Genomic DNA, 26,628 nt, shown 5'->3' on the forward strand with positions numbered 1-26,628 from the left:
CTTTAACCCTTGTAAATGCTAGTTCCAAGAAAGCATCGGTCTTCTCAATCCATTCATCGGTGAACGAACCCTGACTAGAGTGGTCCGTGTACATCCACTCACGGTCATCAATCCTCTAACATATCAGCAAGTAATATAAAAATCAATTGCATCTACAGGTTCCTATACTATCTAATAGGTGAAGATAGGTCATAATCTCACCCGAGGATGTGTAGATGGGGTTAGTTTCCATGCTCTACTCCTATCCGAGACAGAATTTCGGCAGCACCTCCCCGTTGTTCTCCAAATACACGTCCTGGCAGGGAGATTGTGTATGCGGAGAACAGCAGGGAGATGCTGCTGAAACTCTATCTTGGATCCTAGTAGAGCATGGAAACTAACTCCGTCTACACATCCTCGGGCTATCCAAAAAACGTGGACAATTCAAAACAGATACGGTTATAGATATGCAAAGATCTGTATATTTCCAATAGTATCTCTTTCGAACGGGAGACGCCTATCTAGGTTACGTGATATACGAACATGTTATGGAAAGAGGGGTGTAGGATGCCGCACCTTACTGTCCTGCAAAGTGACGAGTCGAGGATGGTGGGGAATGATCCTTGCAATAGCCTCTCCTGCAACAAACGAACATAATAGTGTCAATTGTAAATTTCGGCAGCCCCATCCGAATTTGTATGACCAAACTCCAAGATTATAACTGCTGATGCAACCACAGCTTAATTTGATTCTGCTAGCAATTTAAAATCGTGAAATTCGCATTTGTGTTCCCTATTCCTTAGCATACGATCATTACTTTAATTTAATAAATTAAGCTGGGAGGCCAGGTGGTGGACACTAATTCAAGTGATGATGTCAAGTAAAGATGACAACTAAACTCTAAATACTTGCAGCGGCAGTACATTTCTCTCTCTAGCTGTCCTTCCAAGATACACAAGAAAGGTACTCTACTTAACAGATCCGCGACTGTGCAAATTAACATGCAACAGTTTCTATTGATGTCAGTGATTCAGTCGTTGGATTGTCCAACACTAACCTACAATCCATAGTATTATAGCCGCAGTTATCCAAATAAAAACAACAACAGTCATGGATCCTAAAAATGCAGTAAGGTACTCAGGAATGGTTGCTCCAGAATTGCAGGCAGACAATAGTAGCAGCAAGCTAAGCAAGATAGTGTTACATTCATTAGGCAGTCTACAAAGGAGAAGCGTTGAAGAGTCGTCACATTGGACTATAGTAGCATGGGGAGCAGGTAGCGAGCTAGTAACTGCAAAGCATGAGAAGAGATCAAACACCTTTGCTAGCGCTAGGTGCAGACACTGGAGCTGGCCGAAAGTTATTTAGTATCAATACTTGTACAAGGACTTAATTCTACAAATAAACAAATGCCTATTATGGGATTATGCTTGCAGCAAAGGATCATCATTAGCAAGTATGCTTGCTCATTCATAATTCAAGCACACGTCACTCGTCTCCTTAATATTGGAAGGACAGCAAAATGTTGTTATGTTTTGTAGCACCACTTGAACTGGGAAATGATACAAAACTGAACAAAGAACCCAAACAAGTATTTCACAGATGTTTCAATCTTGCCGCACCTGACGTTCTAGTAATCTGAATTCAATTTTGCTACTGCAACACCATTCATAAAGCCTACACAGATGGATCAGACAAGCACGCAATTTTTCTACTGCAACAACATATATACACAACTAATGGACCCAAAAGACAACTCAAGAACTGCTATCCTTCTTCTACTGCCGTCCATTGTAAATCAAAACACTATGAAGGAATTGGCAAGCTGCTATACCACTTGAAGGAATTGTAAGTCTGAAACTGAACAGCTGAAAAACAGACCACCTAGTTGTTGTCAAATAGTTCAGATTTAAACATTAGTCACTGTTGTACCTCAAAAAGGGCTCTGATCTTGGAATGGTGATGCGGTCAGACACCAACCTCCTATATGGTGCATGGCGCTAGTCCACCTCCCATCTTCTCTACAGCGTCCCGGGGGCCGCGCGCGCCGGGAGCGGCAGGGCGCGCGTCGGGGGACAGGAGGCCAGCCGCCGGGGGCAGGGCGCGGGGCAACGGGGGCTGCACGCCAACGGAGGGAGCACTGGCGCCGAGGGCCGGGCGGCGGGGGTGGGGGCGCAGGAGGACGGCGCTCTAGGGACCTTCGGCCGGGGGCAGAGCGCTGGGCAACGGGGGCCGCGTGCGGCGGGAGCGGTAGGGTGCGCGCCAGCGGCGGGAGCACGGGCGCCGAGGGCCGGTCGCCAGGGGTGGGGGCGCAAGGGAATGTTGGCTTGGGCGCGGGCACGGGGCCGGCAGTGGCGCGGGAGGACGGTGGCTCGGGCGCGGGCATGGGGCTGGTGGCGGGGTGCAGACGCGGGAGGCCAGAGGCGTGGCATGTGTGCGTGAGTGTTAGAGTGTTAGGGAGCCATTTTGCTGGATGTGAGACACACTATGGAGAAAAGGATAAGAAGGAAGGAAAATGAAAAATAAACAATGTTTGCCGAGTGCCCACGATCTGTCACTCGGCAAATCCGGGTATGCCGAGTGTTAGATCGGGACTTGCCAAGTGCCATATCGGGGGCACTCGGCAAACATTGTTTTTTCCATTTTCTTTCCTTCTTTTCCTTCTTCTCCATAGCGTGTTTTTCTAAATTTGTTCCGATGAACTTTGAAAATAACTTATCTAATTCATTCAACAATATATATTTGATTTTTCTACCAATGTAATTCGCTCAAATTCAAATTTGAATTATACCAAAAAATTCCTTGAAAAGCAATAAATTAATTAAATTTAGCAAACGGATCCAAAAATATACCAAATCTTAACATGGAGTACCACATGTTGTATGTGGACAGTAGAAAAAGTTTCAAGGCCAGAAGTGAAAAAAAAACTTATTATTTCATGCAGTTTGTCGCTCAAATTCAATGTATATCAATTAAAATTCTATAATTGCATTTAATAAATTAAAATTATCAAACGAATCCAAAATATTACCAAAATTACACATGAATCAATATATGTTCTCTATTGCCTATACAAAAAGTTTTGAAGTCAAACCCCAATTCGACTGTCACTTTGACTCAAAACCTTACCGAATCATTCTCAACGCTACGATTCTTCGTCTGAGATACTTTGGTTTGTAAACATCATAGGTGATAGATTGTCCAAAACCTTCTCGATTTTTTACCACGGCCTCCACGTATGATATCACGAGATCTTGACAAATCTCATGATTTTTAGACTTTGTTTGCGTTTTTAGAATTTAAAAACCATTCGGCCACACGTTCGTGGTCGTGTTTCCTGAACAAGATGTTCGAAATTTCTTTTCATGTCCCGGATAAGGCCTCACACAGGACTCAATAACATGAATATCATTTTTCTACTCATTTTATTATATTATTTGAATCACTTGCAGTTCAAATTTGACTTATACCAAAAAATTCCTTGAAAAGCAATAAATTAATTAAATATAGCAAATGGATCTACAAATATACCAAATCATAACATGGAGTACCACATGTTGTATGTGGACAGTAGAAAAAGTTTCAAGGCCAGAGATGAAAAAAAAACTTATTATTTCATGCAGTTTGTCACTCAAATTCAATGTATATTTATTAAAATTCTATAATTGCACTTAATAAATTAAAATTATCAAACGATTCCAAAATATTACCAAAATTACACATGAATCAATCTATGTTCTCTATTGCCTATACAAAAAGTTTTGAAGTCAAACCCCAATTCGACTGTTACTTTGACTCAAAACCTTACCGAATCATTCTCAACGCTACGATTCTTCTTCTGAGATACTTCGGTTTGTAAACATCGTACATGACATATTGTCCAAAACCTTCTCAAATTTTTACCACGGCCTCCACGTATCATATCACGGGATCTTGACAAATCTCATGATTTTCAGACTTCGTTTGTTTTTTTTAGAATTTAAAAACTATTCGGCCACACGCTCGTGGTCTTGTTTCGTGAATAACATGTTCAAAATTTCTTTTCATATCCTGGGTAAGGCCTCACACCGGACTCAATAACATGAATATCATTTTTCTACTCATTTTATTCTATTATTTGAATCACTTGCAGTTCAAATTTGACTTATACCAAAAAAATCCTTGAAAAGCAATAAATTAATTAAATCTAGCAAACTGATCCAGAAATATACCAAATCTTAACATGGAGTACCACATGTTGTATGTAGAGAGTAGAAAAAAAATTTAGGGCAGCAGAAGGAAAAAAAGTTTAGGTTTTGCCGAGAGCCAACAAAAAACACTCGGCAAATAATGTCTTTGCCGAGAGCCAACAAAAAACACTCGGCAAATAATGTCTTTGCCGAGTGTCAGTGCTAACGGCAGGGCGCTCAAGCTGGCGGTCGTTGCACGGCCAGCACACGTGCTGCTATTTTGCCGAGTGTCTGATATTTGCTGAGTGTTTCGTTATTATTTGCCGAGTGTTTACTTTAAGGCACTCGTTAAAGAGGGTTTTTGGCGAATGCAATATGTTTGCCGAATGTTTCCACGGCGGCACTCGGCACACAACAGGTTTGCCGAGTGCCCGATGGAATGCACTCGGCAAACCCTCAGGCACTCGGCATACCTACTGTTTTCGGTAGTGAATATTGCCTGATTGCCCCTCCCCACTGGGTATTCAAGCATCTAACCTATTATTACTGGTTATTTTTATGCTACTCTCAGATTCTAACTAGAAGCTGTTTCTGGATTTTAGTAATCCGTAGCTCAACTTAGGGTTGCAATTTTTACTGAATCTTATCCTTCTGTCCTATATCTCAGTTGTTGAGGAGTCATTTATTTATAAAGTTTGACTAGATTTATAAAAAAATTAATGAATATCTCATTTTTTTAAAGTTTGAATAGATTTATAGAAAATAGTGAAGAAATGTATCTCCTTACATGTTTATTGTGAAAATATATTGTAGTATTAAATTAATAATACTTATTATGCCAACTTTGAAAAGTTTGACTCATTGAAAAATAAGATTTTCAGGTTTTTTAACGAAAGGAGTAGTTCAATATTTAAACTATTATCTGATTTTGCACCTTGGGGTTATGTACAGGGATTTCTTGATTCTATATGCCCCGTAAGCATTTGTTGAGCTTGCGATGTGGGGGAGAGATTCCTTGATGAACCGCGCCTGGGGCGCGCAGCGCTCGAGCCGTACTGGTTTGGTGTTCTACCGTACCGTGACTGTCAATCTGCGTGACGTGTTTTTTCGGGTATATGTACGGGCGTGTCCGCCTGACAGTGCCGAGCTCCGAGCTGCTGTGAGCATTGCACACGAATCGAATCCATCCAAGCATCATCTTGAACCACAGAAGCGTTTCGCGGTGCGCATGCGCCATTACCTCGACGCCGCCACGCTCCTGATCGCGCCTCGGCAAGCGCGACGACGGCATGGCCGCCTCCTCCGCGGTCTCCGGCGAGCTCCGCCACCGCTTCCGCGTCGCGCATGACCGCCAGGTCCAAGTCCTTCACCGCCAGCGCGCTGGCCTTTGACCAGGACACGAGAATCTTCGCTAGCTGCAAGGGCCGGCTCAACGAGTACGGCATCGGCGTCTGGACCGCGTCACCGGCGAGCAGGCCAACTTCTTCTATGAGCAACCCGGGTCAAGAATGTGAAACGCACTCATGGTGGCCACGCTGTTCCACAAGGCGGACAACTGTTTCATCGACCTGCTGGACTTCCGGGCCAAGAATGTGGCCAGGTCCTGGTCGGACGCCGGCGCGGCCCCGTCGTTGGACGACAAGCGCATGCTCCATGCCATCGCCATGGAGGACGAGCGTGTTGGGTTCATTCAGTTAGTTCAGTCGGTTTCAGTCAGTTCATTCAGTCCAGGTTCAGAACTTTCAGAGTTCAGTTAGCTAGCTTTCCATCGTAGCCAATAAAACTGAATCCGTCACCAGATGCGTCTTGTACGCTAGAATCGCGCGTGGTTCGCGGTGCGGCAAATCACGTAGTCGTTGTGTCCGTCATTTTCGTTGAGTCGTAATTGCCGACGCGCTCCACTCGTTCGGTCGTGGGATGGCGCGGCTCTGTAGGGAGGAGTGGCGTGCATGGCGCCGAGTCCTGGGCGGCCACGAGCTGCTCTCTGTTTTTATACTTTGAGCAATAGAGTCAGAAAAGGCTGCGCTGTTGTGGCAACAAAACCTTCTGTGTATTGTGTGCGTGTGCGTTCGTGAGTTCAGTGTGCAGTTGCAGGGTGTCTTCATCGACTCCGGCGACGGATCGCCGGCGGTGTCGACAACAATTGGTATCGGAGCCTGTACGAGAAGGGCCTGAGGCGTTGCGATGGCGGACACGAAGTCGAAGGGAAGCGGCTCTGGGAAGACTCCACCGCGATCACTGTCTCGAAGCCGATCACCGACGCGCCATTCGCGGACTCGTCGCCGCTCGCGAACGCGACGCCAGGAGGGCGTCGTCGAGCGCGTCGTTTGGGAGACGACCAGATCCGGCAACTGGCCACAGCTCACGAAGACAAACTATGACACGTGGTCGCTGCTCATGAAGCTGAAGATGCAGTCGCGCTACCTCTGGGATGCGATCGAGGACGAGGACGTCGACTACCACGATGATCGTTCCGCGCTGGAAGCAATCTGCTCCGGCGTGCCCCAAGAGATGGTGCCCACTTTGGCGACGAAGGCATCGGCCAAGGAGGCGTGGGAGGCGATCTGGACAATGCGCATCGGCGACGATCGGGTGCGGAAGTCGACGGCGCAGAGTCTCCGTGCGGAGTACGAGCAGATCGCGTTCCGAGATGGTGAGTCTGTCGAGGATTTCGCCCTGCGTCTGTCTAATCTTGTGCAACGGTTGGCGATCCTCGGTGACCCAGAGCCGGAGCCAACGGTGGTTGCCAAATACCTCCGCGTCGCTCGACCGAGGTACAGGCAGCTAGTAATCTCCATCGAGACGCTCCTCGACATCAACGAGCTCACGATCGAGGAGGTCACAGGGAGGCTCAAGGCGGCTGACGACGGGCACGACACCGGTGGAGGCTCAAACTCTTCCACGGCGCGCCTCAACAACACGGAGGAGGAGCTAGTGGCGCGGGTGGTGTCCCGGCTACAGCTCTCAGGCGAGGGCGGTTCCGGGGCTGGGTGGCCTCCACCGTCCAAGCAATGGCGCGGCCGAGGTGGTGGCTCGTCCCAAGGAGGTGGAAGAAGTGGTGGCTCCAAGCCACCCGCCGGCGGCGATGGCAAGAAGAGGAAGATCGCCGCCGATGAATGTGCCTACTGCGGCAAAACGGGCCACTGGGCTCGCAAATGCCGCAAAAGGAAACGCGACGAGCAGGCGCACGCTGCCCAGGCGGAGGAGGAGCCGGAGGCCAGGCTGATGATGGGGGTGACATCGCTCTACATTGACTTGGCTTCGACACGCTCGCCATCGGATCCCGAGCCGCCAGCGACACCCGAGCAGCTACCCGTTCAGCTCGAAGGGGGAGGCTGCACCCGGTGGACTTTCGAGGAGGAGGAGGAGGTCCTCCCCATCGCGCACGTGGCCGACTCCGTCGTTCACGTGGCTCTGGCCACGGCCGGAGCTGCGACATCATCACCAACGCGGCAGGAGCGCGTCCACCTAGAGGAGAACAAGTTGTTCGTCCAGTTCGGCGACAAGGGCACTGGCGGGTCCTCTCGGTGGATCCTCGACACCGGGGCAACAAATCACATGACGGGGGAGCGTGGTGCCTTCTCCAACATCGACACCGGCATGCAAGGAACCGTCCGTTTCGGAGACGGCTCGGTCGTGGCCATTGAGGGCCGCGGGACCATCCTCTTCAAGTGCAAGAATGGTGACCACGAGGTGCTCACCGGCATGTACTACATTCCCAAGCTGACAGCGAACATTGTCAGTTTGGGGCAACTCGATGAAGATGACTACAAGATCCTCATCGAGCATGGAGTGCTGAGGATCTAGGACCAGCAGAGGAGACTGCTGGCGAAGGTGAAGAGGACGGCGAGTCGGCTCTACGTCCTGAACCTTGACATCGACAGGCCCGTCTGCCTCGCCGCCGGAGCTCGGAGGTTGCCTAGCAGTGGCATGCCAGATTTGGGCACCTTGGATTCCAGGGGCTGAGGGCGCTGTCGAAGGGAGGACTGGTGCGCGGGCTGCCACCAGTTGAGCACGTTGATCAAGTGTGTGAGAGCTGCCTAGCTAGGAAGTAACGGCGATGGCCATTTCCGACGTCGAGCAGGTACCGTGCAGCTCATCTTCTAGAGTTGGTGCACGCTGACCTATGTGGGCCTATCACTCCGGAGACGCCGGGTGGCAAGCGCATGTTTCTACTCGTCGTCGATGACAAAAGCAGATTCATGTGGCTTGTGCTCCTCATGTCGAAGGATCAAGCTACGGCGGCCATCGTTCAGCTCCAGACCCGGGCAGAAGCGGAGGCAGGACGGCGCCTCGGGACTCTTCGCACTGATCATGGTGGCGAGTTCACGGCGCGCACCTTCAATGACTACTGCGCTGAGCACGGTGTCCAGAGACACCTCACGGCGCCCTACACTCCGCAACAAAATGGAGTGGTGGAATGCCAGAACCAAATTGTGTTGGGCATGGCGCGAAGCATGCTCAAGGCAATGCGGGTGCCTGGCAAGTTCTGGGGGGAGGCGGTCATGACTGCGGTCTTCATCCTGAACAGATCGCCGACACGGAGTGTTGAAGGCATGACGCAGTTTGAAGCGTGGTATGGTTCTAAGCCTCCTGTGCACTTCTTCCGTGTTTTTGGCTGCGTTGCACATGTCAAGGCCACTGGTGGACACCGGAGCAAACTCGATGATCGCTCCACGCCGATGGTGTTCATCGGTTATGAACCTAGATCCAAGGCATACAGATTCTACAACCCGAACACCGATCGCGTCCACATATCCCGCGATGCCGTGTTTGATGAAGGCAGGCCGTGGAACTAGGGCGAGCACGATGACGGCGAGCACATGACGAACTCGGAACCGTTCCACGTCGAGCACATGACGGTGATGGTTCGCCGTGGTGATCCCATGGAGCTACAGGAAGATGGTGCGCCAGACGGCTCGCTCGGGGAAAGTCCAGTGCACTCGACTGGATCACAAGGTGGAACGCCGACAACGCTGGGTACGCCAACGGTGGCGTCGAGCATGGGTTCACCAGCAGGCGCACATGGAGGCAGCGGACCAGCAACACCTGCGTTCCCTACATCGGTCCCAGCTGTGGAGTTCGTGTCACCTCCCTCTGGTGAACCGGACCTTGATGGCGAGCACGACGATGAGGTATCGCTGCGGTTCAGAACACTGGAGAACGTTCTGGGACCGGCGGCTACCCCAGTACATGCTGAACGGGAGATGGACGGCGTACTCATGCTTGCCGTGGACGATGAACCAGCCACGTTCGAAGATGCACGAGGTGACGAGCACTGGAGGAAGGCCATGATGGAAGAGATGGCATCCATCGAGGAGAATGGCACCTGGGTGCTCACTGATCTGCCCCAAGGCCATCGCCCGATCGGCCTCAAGTGGGTTTTCAAGCTCAAGCGCAATGAACAAGGGGAGATCATCAAGCACAAAGCCCGGCTCGTGGCGAAGGGCTATGTCCAGCAGGCCAGCGTCGATTTCGATGAGGTGTTCACGCTGGTGGCGAGAATGGAGTCGGTGAGGATGCTCCTTGCTGTTGCTGCACAGGAGGGCTGGCTTGTCCATCATATGGATGTCAAGTCGGCGTTCCTAAATGGAGACCTCGCTGAGGAGGTATATGTGCACCAGCCGCCTGGCTTCACCGCGGCTAGGCATGAGAGGAAGGTACTGCGCCTGAAGAAGGTGCTCTATGGGCTTCGTCAGGCTCCCCAAGCATGGAACCAGAAGCTGGACACCAGCCTGCGCAATCTCGGCTTTGCACGGTGCTCCAGTGAGCATGGCATGTACACCCGCGGCAAGGGGTCGTCACGGGTGGTCGTCGGTGTTTACGTCGACGATTTGATTATTTCAGGAGCCAAGGAAGGTGGAGTCGAAGCATTCAAGGTGGAGATGCAGCGCCTGTTCAGGATGAGTGACCTCGGGTTGTTGTCTTACTACTTGGGCATCAAGGTGAGGCAGTCCAAGGCTGCTATCACCCTCGAGCAAGCGGCGTATGCACGTAGGCTGCTGCAGAAGGCAAACATGGCAGGGTGCAATCCTTGTCATACCCCGATGGAAGCACGCCTGAAGCTGTCGAAGGAGGGAACGACGGCGTTGGTGGACGCCACCGAGTACCGCAGTTTGGTGGGGAGTCTTAGGTACTTGGTTCACACTCGCCCGGACATATCGTTCGCGGTTGGGTTTGTGAGTCGATTCATGGAGAAACCCAGGCAGGAGCACATGGCTGCGGTAAAGCATCTACTCCGGTACATTGCCGGAACGATCGAGTACGGCATCATCTACCCCAAGCTGTCAGGCGGCGACAATAATCTGATCGGCTACAGTGACAGCGATTTGGGGGAGACACTGATGACAGGAAGAGCACGACGGGCATCATCTTCTTCCTGGGGCAGAAGGCGGTGGCCTGGCAGTCCCAAAAGCAAAGGGTGGTGGCGCTCTCGTCCTGTGAGGCAGAGTACATCGTAGGCGCTGGAGCAGCGTGTCAGGCGGTGTGGCTCACGAGGCTGCTGAAGGATGTCACCGGTGACGATCCTCAGATGCCTCAACTGAAGATGGACAACATGTCTGCAATCGCGCTCAGCAAGAATCCCGTGCTGCATGATCGAAGTAAGCATATTGATACGAAGTTTCATTTCATTCGAGAATGCATTGACAAGGGCAGCATCTTGCTGGAGTATGCGAGCTCTCAAGAGCAGCTCGCCGATCTGATGACGAAGGCTCTCGGGCGATCAAGGTTCTGTGAGCTTCGGGAGAAGATTGGCGTTGTTAATCTGGGCTGAACCAATCTCGTGAAGGGGGAGATTGTTGGGTTCATTCAGTTAGTTCAGTTGGTTTCAGTCAGTTCATTCAGTCCAGGTTCAGAACTTTCAGAGTTCAGTTAGCTAGCTTTCCATCGTAGCCAATAAAACTGAATCCGTCACCGGATGCGTCTTGTACGCCAGAATCGCGCGTGGTTCGCGGTGCGGCAAATCACGTAGTCGTTGTGTCCGTCATTTTCGTTGAGTCGTAACTGCCGACGCGCTCCACTCGTTCGGTCGTGGGATGGCGCGGCTCTGTAGGGAGGAGTGGCGTGCATGGCGCCGAGTCCTGGGCGGCCACGAGCTGCTCTCTGTTTTTATACTTTGATCAATAGAGTCAGAAAAGGCTGCGCTGTTGTGGCAACAAAACCTTCTGTGTATTGTGTGCGTGTGCGTTCGTGAGTTCGGTGTGCAGTTGCAGGGTGTCTTCATCGACTCCGGCGACGGATCGCCGGCGGTGTCGACAACAGAGCGCTCCGTCTGCCTGATCAACCAGTACGACGACCTCGGCTTCCTCGACCTCCGGAGCGGCGCCGGCAGTGTGAGGTGCATCTCCCGGAGCAAACTTTTGAACCGGAAGGTGCCCAGCGAGGAGAGCTGCTACCCGAAGCTCGCCACGCACGGCGGCCAGCTCTTCTCGTCGATGAACGACAGCATCTCCGTGTTCAGCGGGCCCGAGTACGTGCTGACGTCGACGCTCCGGCGGAGCCATCTGTGACTTCTCCATCGGCGGCGACTGGCTCTTCGCCCTGCACAACGAGGAGAACGTGTTCGACGTCTGGGAGACGCCGCCGCCGCTGATCATCTGATCGCCAGTGGACTCCGGTCCTCTTTTGTTGCTGTGTACTTGTGATTTCCGTTCTAAGCATTGCAAATTTGCAGCTTGCAACTGCGCACTTAACACCCCAAAGAAATATTCGGAACGGTTTCTGCAGACTGAACTGAATTACATTGAAACATTTGATTAGAGAATTTGTAGGTAAGACAAAAGATGTGCTGTCGAAATCATCGCAAAACTTTGTAGGTAAGACAAAAGATGGATGAATACTCGAGTCATTTTTGTGATCCCTGGATCTTAGAGCGTGTATACTGTGACTGTACTGAACTTGCTTGCTTTTGGTAGCGAATGCGAGATGTGCTGTCGAAATCATCGCAAATGGAGTCTGATCGGCGCGATGCCGGTTCATGTGAGACCCTCTCTGAAGGTAGGTGGTAGTGGTAGCCCTAAGTTTTCAAATTACGCACATACTAACGGCACGTTTGGATGCCTTGTTTAATAGTCGCTCACGATCGCTCGCATAATATTGTTCAAGCCTGTCTGAGCTGCCTCCACGATCGACCCATCTAGTTCTAAAAAAAATGATCTACTCATCTATTTTTCAGTATGGCGTGCCCATGGCCATGGTGGCGGCAGGAGGTGGGGAGGGGAAGGAGGAGGCCACCACCAGTGCTGTAGGGTCTCGCTAGAGCTCCGCGGCTGCGGCCGCGGGGGCAGAGCTCCGGCAAGACGCTACTGCACCGCGGCGGCGCCCAGCGGTGGAGGACCAGTCGAGCGCGAGGGAGAGAGCGAGTGGAAGCAGGTGCCAGCATCCGGATGGGGGCGTTCGTCCGGACGCTCAGGCGCTAGCATCCATATATTAATTAAGAGGGAAGCAAGTACAAAACATGCGAGCGGTATGCCAAGAGATTTAAACCAACAGGTCTACGACCCGCCAACCCTAGAAATACAACGTGATTACTCATTACTAGTTAAAGTGACAAAAACGTTGACTTGTTTCCTAGCCAAGCAAGCATACGGGAATAGCCAACCAAGCCTGTTTTGGCTTTTTTCTAAAATGCAACCCGAAAATGGACCTGACTAACAAAAACTATTTGTGCAGTTCACTAAGTGTAACAGCTCAACACTAACAACATTGGTACTGACCAAAGACCTCAATAGCAATCACTATATATGTAAGTATGTGTAGTACTCATATAAGACTTGGCCAAATGTTCTCTAGATGGTAATCTTCAATCATCCAAGCCTTTGGCATTAAGACATTCAACCGAAGCACCGATTGAACCTGGTGCTAACAAGAGGATGAAAATAGAAAGAGTTTCACAGATTGTTCATTGTCTACTCTTTTAGAAATATTTTATATTGCTAATAAGATGTTTTTTCTCTTTGCAACAGTCTTATATGATCCATTTTTTATTGTTCTACAAACACAGGGGGAGCTAAGCAACTATGAATATGTGATGGAAGACATGAAAGTTCTCCCGGACCATGAAGTTTTGTACCTGAATGTACTTGCAAGTGGACATTCCTTTGGGGCCAGCTCATACCATGTTCTTACGATGTGTGATGGAATAAGAATGCTGGTGCTGAGATTATATGATAATATGATTGAGAAGACATTACTTGATAATCTCGGATCAGAGGTAAACACTACAGGATATGGGAGGTTTGCCGAGTGCCAGGGGCACTCAGCAAAGCCAGAAAAACACTCGGCGACCTCTTTGCCAAGTGTTGCACTCGGCGACCTCTTTGCCGAGTGTTGCACTCGGCAACCAACACACAGCAAAGATTTATCGGCAAACATTCTTTGCCGAGTGTTTTTTGTCGGGCACTCGGCAAACACTTTGCCGAGTGCAAACAAAACACTCGGCAAACATTTTTTAAGGAAAAAAACAAGCACAGGCCGCCACCACCGGCCGCTCCAACGCTCGGCAGCCGCACGGGCCACCACCACCGCCAGGTTGGAAGGGCGAGGCGAGGGGGGAGAGCGAGGACGAAGGAACGGAGGGTGCCGCCGCGATGAGCTGGGCACTGGGTTCACCGTCTCAGGCCCAGCCATGGTTGACGGCAGCAAGGAGGCCTCCATGGGCACCTCCCGAGTCGCCGATGATGGGGGACGGGGGCTTCCCGCGCTGGATCCGGCCGTCCCCACCGTGGATGGCGCCTGCTGCGCATCTAGCGAGACGCTGGCCATGGCTGCGCCGGCATCCGGCCCCGGCGGAGCAGGGGGGCCACGGAGGGCTCGCTAGCCAGGCAGCCGGCGTCCGAGCAGGGGCCCGTGGGGCCTACCTCGGCGGAGTCAGCGGCGGGATCCGGTGCTGTTGAGGCAGCCGTCGGCAGCGACCGCGCGGACGGCGGTGGCGGCGACGCATCGTTTGCCCGTGCGAGCCCGCAGAGGTGGGGAAAGGGAGGGGCTGGAGGTGGATCTAGGGAGGGGAGAGAGGGAAGGCGAGGAGGAGGCGGACTCCGGTAGCGGTGGCCGCACCAGCAGCGGCGGCGGCGGCATAGCTGCGCTCGCGCGCCACCGAGGAGAGGGGGAAAGGCAGGAGCTGCTGGTGGATCTGTGGAGGGGAGGGGAGAGAGTCATGCGGGGAGAAGATAGGGCGCGTCGGCGGTTAAAAAACTTTTTTCCCCTTTGCCGAGTGTCCTGGATCTGGGCACTCGGCAAAGTTTTTATTTTTTATTTTTTTTCTTCTCCTTCTTTTCCAGAAAAAATATTTTTTTTACTTTACCGAGTGTCCTAGATCTGGGCACTCGGCAAAAAAAAATTTCATTTTTTTTCTTCTCCTTCTTTCCTAGAAAAAATATTTTCTTTCTTTGCCGAGTGTCCTGGATCTGAGCACTCGGCAAAGTTTTTTTTCATTTTTTTTCTTCTCCTTCTTTCCCAGAAAAAAGATTTTTACAGGTTTGCCGAGTGTCAAAAAACAACACTCGGCAAACCCCATCTTTGCCGAGTTTTTTTTTTGACACTCGTTAAACCTCCTATTTACCGAGTGTTTTTTTTCTAGTGTTTTTAGCGCAGCACTCGGCAAAGATCTTGTTTGCCGAGTACCCGAGATAATACACTCGGCAAACATAAAAACACTCTACAAATTTGACGTTTTCGGTAGTGAAAGCTATGTTTTATTTATCTTGTACTCTCTCTACTTAAAAAAAATAAAAGGTAGTGTTTTGGACATGGATGCAGCACCCATAATACAAAATCTGGCCATTCGTTTGAAAGAAAATATATATATGCTTGTAGATAGCCTACTTAAATTATAGGTATTACAAAAGCATTTTCGGAGACAAATCTAAGACAGTAGTCAAAGATATGATTGGTAGACTGCACGCTTTTATAAGTAACATGTCACTTTTTTGGTAGTAGAGGGACTACGGAACACTTAAGCTGCTAGGGGAATAATGGAAAGAAATATGCTCTTTGCATTTCCTGTCATGCCAATGAGTTATTAGTTGCTCTAGGCGCTGGTTTTGTACTTGTTTGTTTCAAAGTTTAACCGTGGTAAATATACAGTATATGCATCTCATTAGCAAAGCACTTATTTTCGAGTACCTGGGCTAGAAAAATATGCGCCTTTCTATAGTTGGTTGGTCTGTTTGAAATATATGGCAGTGGACAGCAAGTTGATTGAGTTTTAGTAGGCAGGCTCAATCGTGATATAACAATAAGAGTTAGGAAATTGTAAGTTTTGGTATGTATTTTGTCAAAGCTTCCTCACTTTCATTTGATAACCTGATGCCCTGAGGTAAACTGTAGCCGGCCTGACTATGGGCTATTGCCAGAACAGTGGCTCATGGTTTTTCACAGTTTTATTAAAAGGCAGCTTTCATTCCACCAATTTGATTCACCACAATGCAATCATAATACTGCAGCTGCAGTCCAATCAATTTATAGGTGAACTTATCCACACATGATGATGTTTTGATGACACATCTCTAAGTATTTACGAATCCTGATAATTTTGAGGTTCCTCCTTTTATTCCATACAGTCTTATCTGTTAATCCTATGACACTAATATGTTGTGTCAGGCTCATCCTTCATGCCCACCGGGTTGTGTTTGTGATCAACAATCAAACTGGAAACTCGAGGAACTTTCGTTGATTAACCTTCAAAAAGTTGTCATTGTACCATTGAGAGGATCTGAACATGAAGTTTTTCTTTTGTGAAGCGACTAATTAGTTGGGCAACAGCACTGAACAAGATGACAGTATTTTTAGATCCATCAACCACTGAAAGCAAGGCCAAGGAGTTGTTCCAGATGTTTGAAAGCCTCTCTAGACCAGGAGTATGCATTGCATGGAATTGTATTTCAACCAAAAGAAGGTGTCATATGCACCCTGATATCATAGGGCATTGGGTATATATCTGTACCTTAAACTTCTGTTCCTGGAATATGAACCATGGAGCGAAAAAGCATGAAACTATTCATGTATCAGTACTTATGTAATTTTTCTGTTAGTACTGCGCTGGATGTGAACATGAAAATGTGTTGTAAACAATGTTACCTAAGATGAGACAAGGTCACATTTTGATCCTTTGCTCCATGTTGTTCAGGAATAGGAAAAGGTGTTGCAAACTATGTTACCTGCCCCATCAGTGGTCTCACCACTGCAGAATGACGAATGTATTTTCATCGAACTTGTTTTCCATCATAGGGTCAATAAGGTCCCAGAATTCCTGATGCTTGATTGCCTTCGTCAGAAGGGAGCGAACCTGTAAAATTTCCAGGTATAAATGCTAAGCTCCGACAATGCGCAGCTGCCAGAGTTGAACACAGGGCAGCCAGAGTTGACGCGAACGTGTTCCCAACCTCATCGTATCAAATCAGGATATATACTACCGAGTAGAGTTCATGTGAGGAACGAATATGGACTCGACTTGGTGCCATGTACTAGATGAAATTTTATTAGGCCGGTATGAACAGTCTTGGCCCAAAGCGATTTGGAATTCCGCCGTGGATGACATGAACGTGGGTCTGTTGGAGTCTATTTCTTGCCGCGGCCTGCAAGGATTACATAACAAATTCCTTCATTTTATTTCCCAGTTAGAGAGTCCGAATAGAGTATTATTTTTTTCTTTTTTTTCCTCAAAAATACAGGAGAGCTAAACTTCATTATATTAAGAAGAAAATACGGGCACACACCAAACTAAACTAAAGTATTAGATTACATTCTCGCATGCTAAATATAAAAAGACGAGCACAAAAACCAACAGCCAGGCCACACTGCTCACCTGTGTCTGCAGTGATCTGAGGAACGCCTCCACGCACTACACCACAGCACTAATATAGTGTCACATGTGTGTCGTTATAAATATACTAATTCCGTTAAACCATGTTGGTCGGTATAGCTAGCTCATGGGTAAATGTTTGCGATGAGCTATCGGTCGGTACAGATACTCATGGCAAGAGCCATGGCATGACGAACGTTGAACGCGTCTGCCTAGAGGCTGGAGCAGCACGCTGAGCAGTGGAGCATAAGCATGGCGGTGGCGTGAGTGCGCATGGCGTCCTCTGCAGTGCTGAAGTGGCCGAGCCAGAGCCTGCAGCCGGCAGTCTGGCACACGGACCATGCAGTTGGCCGTGCAAACGAGGCAAGCGTGCAGCGGTGCAGGCGAGACGAGCAGCGACCACAGCAGCACGCCACGCTTGCGTCAAGCGACCATAGCGCTTGCCGCAGCATTCGTTGAGGGGACCACAGACCGTAGACCATGGACTGCACCCACTCCGGGAGGCCCATCACCATGACCGCCGCCCACGCCCCTCTTGTGCACGTCGGGCGCCGGCGTCGGCCGCAGGTGCAGGTGGTGGAGGCGGACGACGATGAGGTCCATGTAGCGGTGGAACTCGTCGCAATCGCAGGAGTTGGCGTTGCGCAGCCGCTTCACGGCGACCATGCTGCCGTCGCCAAGCATGGTGCGGTACACGGTGCCCAGGGTTCCCCTGCCGGCCATCTCCATGGACGCGCATAGCAACTCCTCCAACTGGAACCTGCTGCCTCGCCGCCCCTGCACCTGCAGGTGCGAGGTCAGCGAAGCACCGGCGCTGCCGCCGCCGTCCTCCTCCTCACTGGCCTCATCGTCGCCTCTCCTCCAACGCCGGCGGCCGCTCCTTCCCGTCGTCCTGCTGATGCCGCCGACGGGGCCTCGGCGGCTGTCGGCGTGCGCGGAGGACCGCCCAGCACCACCGGCTGCGCGTGCGGCGTCAACCACTTGGACGGCGGGCCCTGGTTGCCGCTGTCAGATGCGCATGCGCCCGAGCCCCTCTACGCCTTCCTCTTTCGTTATATACTGCACTGGTTGAGAACCTGCGATCATCAAAACTCTACAGCACCTGGCATGCTGACGAGTAGAGATCAGTCTTGTTTGGATCGATAATCAATCCATGACTCTGTAATTGCACATTCACAAACATTTTATGAAGAATGGCCAGGATTATCTTTGACGAGCTATAGCAATTTTGAAACCTCATTGTTCGGTTAATCTAATGGATTGTTGCAGCAGCAAAATTTCCCGAGTCCCAACAGTAAAATTTACTGTTCCGTACTACGGCTCAATAGCTCTTCCATATTTCGTGTGGAATGTTCGTGTTGTAGTTTTTATGTGATCATGAACTGATTATCATCAGGAGACTCGAGACTGGAGACAGGAAAAACAATTGGATGGGTCTGAGTGACAGACTGCAGTGCCCAAAAAAACAGATTGGGCCCAAAAAAAACGGATCGGGCCAGAAACATGTCAGATGCCGCCAGTAACGAAGCCAGAAAAAAAAAATAAGAGGGGCTAAACAAAAGAAGGTTTTTTTATCTTCTCTTAACCTTAGCCCCTCCTACCTAATACATGTATGCCTAAAATTTTAAGAGAGGACTTAGAAGAACTCCACGTGCTCAGGATGGGTAGGGGGGGCTAAAGCCCCCCTAGCCCCACCGCTGGCTTCGTCCCTGGATGCCGCTGCGTGGCAACAAATATATATATATATGGCTGGCCCGCCTGGCCATTCGTCATCATCGCCAAGCACACCGGCGCCGCGATTTCCCGATCCCCAAACCTGGACGCGGCGTCGCCATGGGGGTGGTCACCAGAGCCAACAAGAGGAGGCTAGAAGAAGAGGCAAAGTTTTAACAGACAATTTCTTATTTGGCCTTGGTTTAAAGTTGTCCTTCTTTCTTGGTCCTGAAACAAAATTTCTTACCTATGTGGCCTCACTCGAAGTTTCGTTTTCCAATCTGTCCTTACCGTCATCTCCCGCCTCTAACACCGTTAAGTGACACACGAAAAGACCAAACTGCCCCTAAGACATTATGAGAAACCAAAGGTCACCTAGGCAGCATAACAACATAATTTTGAGCACTTTGAATCCAATTTTCATAATATAAAAATTTATGTTATGAAAATTGGATTCAAAGTGCTCAAAATTATGTTGTTATGTTGCTTGGGTGACCTTTGGTTTCTCATAATGTCTCAGGGGCAATTTGGTCTTTTCGTGTGCCACTTAATGGTGTTAGAGGCGGGAGATGACGGTAAGGCCAGATTAGAAAACAAAACTTTGAGTGAGGCCAAATAGGTAAGAAATTTTGTTTCAGGGCCAAGGAAGAAAGATAACTTTAAACCAGGGCCAAATAAGAAATTTTCTCAAGTTTTAAATCTCCGGCTATAGCTGCAGCTATAGCCGGAGATAGCTGCTGGAAAGGAAGCAGCTAAGCGATGCAGTTTTTTGCGCTAAGGAAAGCCGGGCGCTAATAGCGGCGTTTAGCCGGCAATAGCCGCTAAACTAGACTTAATTTAGCGCCGCTAAACTTTGAAACGAGGCCGGCAAAATTTTTGGCAGCCCACAAAACTGACGCAGCACGACCCAGCTTGAGTCCTAGCCCAAGAGCACGTGGTCTCTCTCGGTCACTCACTCACCCACGAGCTCAGCTTGAGTAACCCTAACACTCGGTCACAGTGGGGGATATACCCCCGGGTACCACAAGATGGTACATGGGCCGCACCATCCGAGGTGGCCCGGCTCGTAAGATTAAGACGTGCACATCAAGATTACAAGTTGTACTAGATATTGTAATAGTACCAAATTGGATACTTTACTTGTAACCTTGTCTCTTCGGAGTATATAAGGAGAGACAAGGGTTCCCTAGAGGGGAGGTTAATCTGTATACATCTCAATACAATACACCAAAGACACAGGACGTAGGGTATTACGTCGATCAGACGGCCCGAACCTGTCTAAATCGCTGTCTCTGCGCCTCGTGTCACCATCTGGTTCCTGATTACACGCACCGTCTACCGACAATCTACCACCACGGGCACCTCCCTCGGTGGACTGCCGACCATATTTCATCGACAGTGGCGCGCCAGGTAGGGGTCCCCTTTTAGGGGTTGTGTGTGCTGATCTTCCAGCGAATCAGATGGCGATTTTCTTCATCAACGTCCTCCGCGGCAACTCGGCTTTTCGTGGCGGGCATCCTTGAACAACGATATCTATGGCGACTCGTCATAATGTGGTCGGCTACGGCGGCAGCGTGCACCATGTCGCATGTGGACGTGTTCATCTTGGCCTTGTCCTGAGAGACGTGCTGACGGCGAAATCCATCTACACACCAGCGATGAAAACTCTGAAGGGGCACAACGTCATCTACACGAGTACACAGAGTACGTACGGGGCTACACCGCGGCTTGTCGGCCTGGGCTGGCACGTCACACTCGACCACCTTCGGCTTGTGCTGAACCCCATAAATCTCGGATCAGCACAGCGTCGAGCTCTCTGAAGTCAAATCCATGTCATCGACCAAGCACATCTTGATCCGTGTCGTCAACTCGACACATCTCTAAATCGACGCCGTGCTATTGATCCCATCTCCTGTATGAGGCGCACTAAAGCATCGGCACCATGCACGATCCTGTGCGTGCTATGGCGACAAGCTAGCAAGGAGGCCACGAAGATGAAGACCATGTCCATCTGCTTAAATACGTGTGCAGGCCAGCATTAATTAATCAAAGATATTTGATTCATTGATTGACTGTTGCATATACCATATACGCGTGCATGCATGAAGATTTCATCAGAGGAGTATGTACGCATCTTACACGCGTATGGAGCAGATCCACGTGCGAGATACAAGCCAACGTACCTGACAGCATGAAGTCAAGCCGCCAAGCGAGCCAGAAGCAAGCCGTCCGGGTTGTTGTCAAGCCATCACGCAAGCCACGCCGAGCCACGGAGCGAGCCGCTGAGCGAACCACGTCGATCACGTCCCGAGCGGCTCCGCCGAGCTCCGACCACCAGACCACGTCAACCACGTCCCGAGCGGCTCCGCCGAGCTCCGACCACCAGACCATGTCGACCACGTCCCGAGCGGCTCTGCCGAGCTCCGACCACCTCGACCACTAGACCACGTCACAATGATAATCGCCACAAAGAACGGTGCTATGACAACCGCAACTACCGTCATGACGACAGGCCGAAAAGCTCGAGGACCGGACAACTTCATCGCCACCGACCAGATTTCTATCAAAGATAAGTACACTTCTAATATTTATATTTAATATAATTTTCATTACGACGTTTCTCCACAACGTCCTTATCATGATTATTCTTCAAATAACGTTTGTCCATGTATACCATCTTAAATATAACATACAGCTATACTTAATGCAAATCCTTGACCAGTCATGTTGACGCTTGATGCCTCCAGAGACAGCCCTGTCTCTGGCTCCTCCCTACACGTGCACAAGCGTCTGCCCTCTGCGTTATGGGTGGTCGGCAGTGGCTCCTTAGCGACGCTTTGTTCTTTCTACACGTGCACGGGCTCCGCACCCCGCGTTATGGTTCACAGGCTAGCTAGGGCTGGAGACTCAGCTACGTACTAACTGGTCGGGCGGTTTATATTAAGTATAAACACAAACTTCACATTAACACTGATGTTTACAAAGCACCAACTGCTTTATCACATCATGCTCATTTGCAAATGACTGTTAAGCGTTGTTTCTTCACCGCCGATTTTTCTCCATAATTTATTATTTTGTACATCATGTACTACCATTCTACATATTTATATTACAGGAATTTCGAGCTATGCTTGGGGACTTCGTCGCTCGCTTCTCGACCTACGCTCGGGGACTGCCTCGATCACTCTCCGACCACAGCTCGAGGACTTCGTCGCTCGCTTCTCGACCTATGCTCGGGGACTGCCTCGATCACTCTCCGACCACAGCTCGGGGACTTCGTCGCTCGCTTCTCGACCTGTGCTCGGGGACTGCCTCGATCACTCTCCGACCACAGCTCGGGGACTTCGTCGCTCGCTTCTCGACCTACGCTCGGGGACTACCTCGATCACTCTCCGACCACAGCTCGGGGACTTCGTCACTCACTTCTCGACCTATGCTCGGGGACTGCCTCGATCACTCTCCGACCATAGCTCGGGGACTTCGTCGCTCGCTCCTTGACCTGTGCTCGGGGACTGCCTCGACCACTCTTCGACCACGGCTCGGGGACTTTGCGTCTTGACTACATGCGACTAGCGACTCGCATACAGTTGGGATATTTTTTTCTCACTTAGACCTTGCTACAAGGCTCATACCTCGCCTTCCAGCAAGCTCGGGGACTACATCGGTACGATGCACCTGCCGATGCATCTCGTATCACCTGTACGACGATTGGATTCTCAACTTAATTGAGAATTCTTTTTAGACCCTGGCACCATGTGCCTACGTTACCTACTACCAGGCTTGGGGACTAAGTGGGCACACTTCACCTTGCGGTGAATGTGTTTGTTTTTCGACCTCTACGCCTCTGATGATCAAGGATGCTACGCTTCAAGACGCACTTACATTTCTTTTCAGAAATACAAGTGGGCACACTTCCTGGGACAGAAATCTTTTTCTTTCTAAGAGCACCATACATTCTTCGGACAACCTACTTCTCCGGCGACAACGGTGGTCAGAGATGTCAAGAACTCAAGCCTCACTATTCGGAGAAGGTTAAAACGGCGTGTCGCGTCAGAATACATGGTGCTTGGAGACTAGCTGTGGGGGATATACCCCCGGGTACCACAAGATGGTACATGGGCCGCACCATCCGAGGTGGCCCAGCTCATAAGATCAAGGCGTGCACATCAAGATTACAAGTTGTACTAGATATTATAATAGTACCAAATTGGATACTTTACTTGTAACCTTGTCTCTTCAGAGTATATAAGGAGAGACAAGGGTCCCCTAGAGGGGAGGTTAATCTGTATACATCTCAATACAATACACCAAAGACACAGGACGTAGGGTATTACGTCGGTTAGACGGCCCGAACCTATCTAAATCGCTGTCTCTGCGCCTTGTGTCACCATCTGGTTCCTGATTACACGCACTGTCTACCGACAATCTACCACCATGGGCACCCCCCTCGGTGGACTGCCGACCATATTTCGTCGATAGTCACTCACTCATTCCACTTCCACCCACTCTCTGTCTCGGGAAAAAAAAAGAGCACGCGGCGGCAGCGATGGCGGCGGCTTCTCTTCCGGCGGCGGCGGGCAGGAGACGGCCGTGCGGCCTGGCCGCTCTCCCGTTCTTTGTCTTCCCCAACTCGGTTCATCATCTTCCCCATCCCGGCATCGGCATCGAGCAGATCAACAGAGGCCGGTGGCTGTGCCCTTTGGCGGCGGCTCATGGAGGCGACCGGCACTAGCGGCTGCTTCGAGCGGGTGGCGGCGGTGGCACCGGAGGCAGCTTAACAGCGGCGCAGTCTGACGAGGAGGTCCGTCAGCGCTGGGTGCTCCTCGTCTCCGAAGCACTGAAGTAGCAGTAGAACACCAAAGGCGACGGCATGGCACAACAATCTGGTCAGTGCTCACAACCTCCTCTCTTTTTTTTGCTTGTATGTCGCAGATCTCACTATATGTAAACAAGCTGTCAATATTTGTTACCTCTAATTTCAATATTTCATATACTTGCCTCCCGTGCTTGTTTGGCCTAGGTGGTAATTGATAATAACTGCTTCTTACAGTGTTGAGTAGTCTTTAGCTTCCAGTTTCTGAGTGACATCCATGTATAGCCACTTGAGCCAGTCACCCACGAATCTAAATGCATATGCTGAAGCCAGCAATGGAAAGAGTCTGCTTTGTTGAGTCTTGTAATTAAGGACCTGTAACCAGTTTGAATACATTAGCCACCTTTTGTTGGTAACCAAAAGATGCAGAAATTATCCATGTTAAGCACAGGCAGTAACACTGGGAAGTTGATTCAAAAAATGGTTATCGCACAGCCATTCACAAGTATGTAAATAAATGACAATAATTGTATCATGAATGCTTCACAGGCATGTTATTTTATGAAGAATCCACAGCATATACTGAACAACTACAGAGTCAACATTGGAAACCTTAAGAGGTACTATGGATAGTTTATCCACAAAGTTTCAACATAAAAGTGAAAATCAATCAGCAACAGCTGAGCTGCTTATTGTTTACGATACTGCTACTGGTGTTTGAGATAACTATGAGCATATATATAATGATATGGTGTCAACAGTCAGCAATTTATTACTAGAAACCAGATGGTGTCCGATTGCTTTGATGCCTGCCTGGTGTATATATCGCATTTATTATTTATTTTCCATTTCCACTAGTCCAGTTGAGTTGAGCAGAATAGCGTATTCAGAAATACATTGAGAGATTAATTGAGAAGATGAATAAATGGCAATACAAAAGGCTCAGTATTAGAAATTTAGAATACCTTAGTCTGCTCTTATTTAGGTTTTAATGAGGCTTAGTTTGCTCTTTGTATAGGTAACCCGTCTAGTGCTGCCTCTGTCTCAGTAGAAGCTGGACCAAAACAACCTGGTATCAACTCAGATGACCCTGCATGGGCTCACTGTTTCTACCCAGACATAATCAAGAAACATCACCTACGGTGCAAGTATTGTGACAAGCTCTGCAGTGGTGGAATTACAAGAATTAAGTACCATCTTGCAGGAATTAAAGGTTTCAATACTACTAAGTGTGGAAAAGTTCTAGCTCCAGTGCAGCAAGAGATATTTGATTTGCTTACGAAGAAGACTAGTGAAAAAGAACAAAAAAACAAAGAAAAGAAAATGGACAGAGCTGAAGTTAACATAGAAAACTCAGATTATGAAAATGGCAGTGAAGGTTCATATCATGGCAATAATGCTCTTGTGGTGAAGCCAAAGGCGACAAGAGGATCTAGTAGCTCTAGATCTGTAGCAGGTGGTCAAACTATTGACAAGTACTACAAGCCTCCTTCTATAGAAGAATCTGCTAGTATGACACAGAGAGGAATTAATCTAAGCAAAAAGGTTCAAACAGCATTGACAACTCAGAAAATAGAAGAGAGGAGGGATAGAACTTGTGAGTACATATGTCAGTGGTTCTATGAAGCTAGCATTCCACACAACACAGTCACCCTTCCTAGCTTTGATCGTATGTTAGAGGTCATTGGACAATTTGGTAGAAATCTGAAAGGGCCTAGTCCCTATGAGATGAGTGGACCGTTCTTGTAGAAAAGGAAGGAAAAGGTTATTGCCTCGTATTAGTAATTTAGTATCCACTGTCTGATTGCAATATTGCCTTGTCTGATTAGTGAGACTAGAACTCTTGATGACCTTTTGTGTTGTACTGTTAGCTTTATTCAACTGGTTATGTATCAACTATCAACTGGTTATTGCCTTATCTGTTAGTTTTAAATGGCCCAGTGCAGCCTGTTGTAATGTACTTCTTTCAATAAGTAATGGTTATGAAGTTATGCTAAGGTCATGTCTTTTTTTTCATTTTTTTTTTTTTTTGCAAAAACAGCTAAATGGTATAGCTGCAGCTATCTCCCGCTATAGCTGTGCTTAGCTGCTGAGAAGGTCAGCAGCTAATAGGCTTAGCCGGCTATTTAAAACATTGAGAAGAGGAAGAGCGCCTCGCCGACCGGATCAGCAATCTCCCTGACGGCGTCCTCGGCGACATCGTGTCTCTCCTCCCCACTAAAGACGGCGCCTGTACACAGGTCCTCTCCTCCCGCTGGCGCCACGTATGGCGCTCCGCTCCTCTCAACCTCGACCTCGACATCCTTGCCAGCGCCAACGACATCTCCGGCATCCTCTCTACGCACCATGGCCCTGGCCGCCGCTTCGTCATGCCTCGCCGCTACAAGGAGTATTACTATGCCACCACGGCGACCCTGGAGGGCTGGCCCCGGTCTCCTGCCCAGTATTACCATTATCCCACCACGGCCACCCTGGATGGATGGCTCAGGTCTCCTGCCCTCGACAACGTACCTCCAGGAGCTTGAGTTCCGCCGCTCCGGTCTGCTGCCGGCATCTGTGCACCGCTTCTCGTCCACCCTTCGTGTTGCTAGCTTCAGTGGCTGCAGCTTTCCGGATGGAAGCAATGCCGGCAGCGCGCTATGCTTGCCGGTTCTCCAGCAGATGACCCTTTTGAATGTCAGCATCTCAGAGAGCTCTCTGCATGCCTTGCTCGCCGGCTGCCCTATCCTGGAAAGCTTGCTAATTGACGAGTTCATCCACCCTCGACTGCAAATCGTATCCTGTAGCCTCAGAAGCATCGGTGTGCATTTTTCTTCGAGAGGTCACAGGTTAGCCTTAGTCATCGAGGATGCCCCATGTCTAGAAAGACTGCTATATTTTGGGGGAACGCAGCTGGACGTCTCGGTAATCTCTACGCCAAGATTGGTTATTTGGGGAGACCTCTTTCACAGTTATCATGGATTTCGGTGGGACGATCAAGGTTTTAAATCTCCGGCTACAGCCTCCGCTATCTCCGGCTATAGCTGTCTAAGAACGATTTAGCTAAGTTTTTTCATGTACAAGTTAGCCCTTAGTTGCCGCTATAGTCCGATATAGCCGGCTATAGCCTGTTTTGGGACATAGAAAGCTAAATGGCTTAGCCAGCTATTTAA

General features: G+C 49.5%; 1 pseudogene; it reads left to right on the forward strand.

The window, feature by feature from the left end:
* The first annotated feature begins 5,376 nt into the window (after nt 1-5,376).
* On the forward strand, nt 5,377-11,750 carry LOC136535000 (BTB/POZ domain-containing protein At2g24240-like; annotated as a pseudogene).
* Nucleotides 11,751-26,628: the final 14,878 nt, after the last annotated feature.

The sequence above is a fragment of the Miscanthus floridulus genome, unplaced genomic scaffold, assembly GCF_019320115.1.
Source record: "Miscanthus floridulus cultivar M001 unplaced genomic scaffold, ASM1932011v1 os_2475_1_2, whole genome shotgun sequence".
In the NCBI taxonomy this organism is placed as follows: domain Eukaryota; kingdom Viridiplantae; phylum Streptophyta; class Magnoliopsida; order Poales; family Poaceae; genus Miscanthus; species Miscanthus floridulus.